Source organism: Penaeus monodon, chromosome 6, assembly GCF_015228065.2.
Source record: "Penaeus monodon isolate SGIC_2016 chromosome 6, NSTDA_Pmon_1, whole genome shotgun sequence".
Classification (NCBI taxonomy): domain Eukaryota; kingdom Metazoa; phylum Arthropoda; class Malacostraca; order Decapoda; family Penaeidae; genus Penaeus; species Penaeus monodon.
Genome location: NC_051391.1, coordinates 44848309 through 44853308, shown reverse-complemented (window position 1 = coordinate 44853308; position 5000 = coordinate 44848309). Strand labels below are relative to the sequence as shown.

The 5000-nt window shown below is 31.5% G+C and overlaps 1 pseudogene; it reads left to right on the top strand.

Moving 5' to 3' along the window:
• The first annotated feature begins 849 nt into the window (after positions 1 to 849).
• Positions 850 to 4834, top strand: LOC119574550 (annotated as a pseudogene).
• Positions 4835 to 5000: the final 166 nt, after the last annotated feature.

The window sequence follows — 5000 nt, the reverse complement described above, 5'->3', positions numbered from 1 at the left end:
GCAAAAATCAATGGACAGAACTTGTGATTACTCACAGTATACATGGTAGCTGCCCTTTTTGCAGGCAATACTTGACATAGAATATAAACATATATGCTCATATATTAATATATATACATATAAAATATATTCATATACATGCATGATACATTATATATAAAATATATATATATATATATATATATAATTTTAATATTTTATATATATACATATTCATATACATGCATATATACATATATAGTGTGTGTTTTATGTATATGTATATGTATATATACATATACATATATATGCACATACGAATATATATATGTATGTATATATGCTTATTTATACACATAAAGGTATGTATATATACATATATAGCCCTTTCGCACAGTTATATATATGTATACACAAAAACATACACACACATATTTATACATATATATTCACTATACTTATATGTACACGTATATTGTATTCACACACTCATATATATACGGATATACATGAATAGATATACATATATATGGATGTATATATTTATGTGAATTTTTAATATATATGCATATGTACACATATATACACACACCTGAGTATATATATATTTATTTATATGTATATATGTATGTATATTTTTATATCTCTGTATATAAGTGATGTCCACATAGTAATGAAATATCTGTAAAAAAAAACGCATAATTAGTATTGAAGCATTAAGTTTAATCTGGTAGTTTCAAGAACTTTCAAATCTGGATGTTGCCAAATATGCCATGATCCGGCGTCCAAACAAAGGTGGACATTGGGCTCACACCCAACTCGCGCCGCATAAAAGCATTAGCAGCCGCCTCCTGATAAACACAACACTTCGTGAGAGAACAAAGCAAACTCTAACTTTACCTACATTTTCACAAGATTTAGTCTACCTAATTGAAGTGATAAACGCTGGACAAATATGGAGAACAAAAATACTACCACTCTTACTGAACAGAAACTGGAAGAATTCTCCCAATTGCAAAGAGGATTCACTTCTCCCCATCGCTGAGAAGGGACTTTTCTTCCATGATTCCTTCTTCGAGGATATTCGGAAGCACTTTGAGACAGCCATCGACCAAATCCTGGATACGTGGGGAGAAGCCAAATCTGTGAGTGATCTGATGAATAGTTACAGACGTGTAAGAGAGCGCAATTTGCAACAAGAGAACCAAGTCATGGCCTTCAGCGAAGACGACCAGAATCACAAGGTTGGTTTTATAATAAAAAGAATAATATGGATCGCAAAAATACTAATTCAGATATTCATATATACGACTAGAAAGAAAGAAAAAAAATCGTTTAAAAGTTATTCAATTTAAAGGTTGTTTTTTCAGAAGTGATCTAGGTCACGCAAACAGATTATTTAGATATAAATTGAAATTAAAATGCAAAGGAAAACACTGGAAAAATAAATAAATTAAAATGGAAGGGCTGATTCTATATACAGAGTTTGTACTAGATATTGATGACTTAAAGAAGGGGAGATGTTAAGGTTAGAGTGGAAGACAATCAGGTGGTGGGGGAAAGGGTTTCGAATGGAAAAGGAAAAAGGTGACTTCAAGTCAATGAAAAGCTTCTGTCGACGTTTCAACTTCCCAGGCAAAGTGAACATGGAGGCTGTCACTTCTGCAATGTCTTCTGATGGCGTCTTAACTATCACGGCTCCGAAGATTCCACAGGCAGCATAGTAAAACATTTCATTATCTGAAATTGTAATCTAATTTTAAAGTAATGTACGTTTAAATAACAGTTTATTTTTTCTTTGGATAATGGTAAAATGAATAAAGGTTTTGCTGCTTTTATTCTTTTTTTAAATTCATTAAAAAAAAAATTATACTTGTTTACATATGTGTATGAATTTACCCGCCTTCTTTTCTCGCGAACTTATCGAATTGATAAAAAAAAAAAAAAATCGAAACTCTTGAATAAAAAGTACGTGCTAAATGCAGAGAGGGTTCACCTGTGCTTCCATGATTCTTTTTCGAAACACTAGTAAAACTAATATTGGTCTACCGAGAGCTTCAGGTATCGCATAAAACACAACCCTGAATAATCCTTTTGGGAGATACATCTATGTTTAAAATCATTATAAGGTTAGTTGTTAGTTTTTGTCAATTCCCCAGGTAATAAAGACTTGACATTGATATGCAAATATATGTTATAATTATATATATATTATATACATATAAACAAATGCATACACACAGTTACATATACACACATATATACAAACATACACATATGTATATATATATGTAAAAAATATATATATTGTAAAAGGCTATCATCCTTAGTACAATGGTGAACAGAGGGTAGTTATACTTGTTAACGGCTTGACTCTTTATTTCTGAGAGTTGACACCACGCAGTATAAGAACACGACATGTTTAGTTATACGGGTTATCGGGCCGCGCGGAGGTCAGGGTAAGCCCACCTGGAGGGAGGCGAGGGCTGACCTTAGCGCGGGGGTTTAGCTTAGCACGAACTCCCGGTCAAACGAGGTCAGATATTAAATGTGACCCCACCCTCGCGAGCGGGGGTTCTATTTGGGACATTTGGATCCACGTGGAAAACAGCCACGTGGTCCACTGGTAACAGAAATAGAATTATCCACATCCGTAACAGAAATAGAAATTATCCACATCTTATATATATATTCATTATATATATATATATATATTATATATAATATAATTTTAATATATATATATATAAATATAGATAAATCACACACACACATATATATTTATAGTATATATACACAAACACACACACACACAAAACACACACACATACACTCACAAAACCCCAACACACACACCACACACACACACACAATATATATTATATATATATATATATTAATATATATATATTATATATATATTACTACATACAACATATTATATAATATATATTAAAATATATATTTATATATATAATATATATAATTATATATATTATAAAATATATGCGCGCGCGCGTGTGGTGTTTGTACATATACTTCCATGTATATTTCACTAACAACAAACCACACACACACACACAACACACACATATATATATATATATATATATATATATATATATATAATAAAACATAATATAATATATATATAAAATATATATATATATATATATATATATATATATATATATATATATATATAAATGTATATATACATATCCATATAAATACATATATATATAATATATATATAGGGTATATGTATATATGTATATATATATTATATATTTTATATATATATATATATATATGCGCGCGCGAGTGTGTGTGTCTATACATATAAATGATGGCCATATAAAAACAATGAATGTTAAAGTGATTGTTATTAATTTAGATAATATTAAAATCGTTTCTTTTTAAGTAAATTACTTTTATTTGTTTTCCTTCCTCGATCGTTATAGTTGCGTGAGTTTCATAACAGATAGTCCCTCGACACGAAAAAAAGTACCAAATGGAACAATCGTCTACCAAGCGCCTTGTGTAAGAGGAAAGTTACATCCCTCTGAGTGACCCTTTAAGAAGATGCAAATAATGACGAGTGTTAAAAGGTTTGTTGTCAGGTTTATATGAGTAATTAATCAAAATACTTTATTTTATTTATTTTATTTATTTATTTATTTTTTTCAAGGGAAAGTATACATGGAAACATACACACATATATCTATACATCTTTGTGTCTATGAATAAATGATGGGATATATCAAGAAGACGCATCATTAGTAATTAAGTTTTTACCGTATGATTGTAATGCATGCATTCATTAAGTTGAGAGCTAGAAGTTTCAAGAAATTTCAAATGAAGATGTTGCCAAGCATGCCACAATTCCGCGTCCAGTTGGAGGTGGACATTGGGCACACACCCAACTCGTGCCACATAAAAGCCTCAGCAGCCGCCAATTGCTAGACACAATATAAAGAACACTCTGAGAGGACAGAGCAAGCTGTACCTTTATCTGCACGAGACGTAATTCACCTTAACTGAAGGATAAACGCTAGAGAAATAATGGAGAACAAAATACTACCATTTACTGAACAGAAACCAAAATTTCCTCCAACTGCAAAGAAGTTTCATTTCTCCCCTTTGCTGAGAAGGGGACTTTCTTCCAGATTCCTTCTTGAGGGATATTAGAAGCAATTTGAGCAGCCATCGACCAAATCCTGGTTACGGGGGAGAAGCCAAATCCGTAGTATCTGATGAGTAGCTACAGGACATGTAAGAGAGCGTTAATCTGCAGCAAGAGACCAAGCATGCCTTCAGCGAAGACGAAAATCACAAGGTTAGTTATAATATAAAAACCATGGAAATCGCAAAAAAAAAACAAATTAAACATATCATATATTGAATACAAGAGAAATCGTTAAAAAAAAAAAAAAAAAAAAAAAAAAAAAAAAAAATGGGAGGTCAGTATTTCTCTAAAAAACAATCTAGGTCACGCAGATTATTTAGATGTTCACTAAGATGAAATTGAAAAAGAAAAACAAGGAAAAAAAAATATTTTCATTGATTCTATATAAGGTTTGTGCTGGATGTTGATGACTTCAAGAATGGAGATGTTAAGGTTAGAGTGGAAGACAATCAGGTGGTGGTGGAAGGTCGAGTGGAAAAGGAAGAGGATGACTTCAAGTCCACGAAAAGCTTCTGTCGACGTTTCAACTTCCCAGGCAAAGTGAACATGGAGGCTGTGAGTTCCGCAGGGGTTTTCCCCGATGGCGTCCTGACTATCACGGCTCCGAAGATTCCACAGGCAGCATAGAAAAATATATTTCAATAGCTGAAATTACAGTATACGTTAAAAGCCAATGTATGTCACTATTTATTATTGATTTGCATAATGTAGAAATTCTTATTATTTACTGATTTATTCTTTTTAATAAATACTTGTTTACATATGTGTAATACTTTAGTTGCCATCCATTTTCGCGAGCTTATCGAAAAAATACAATCGGTTGCTTACTGTT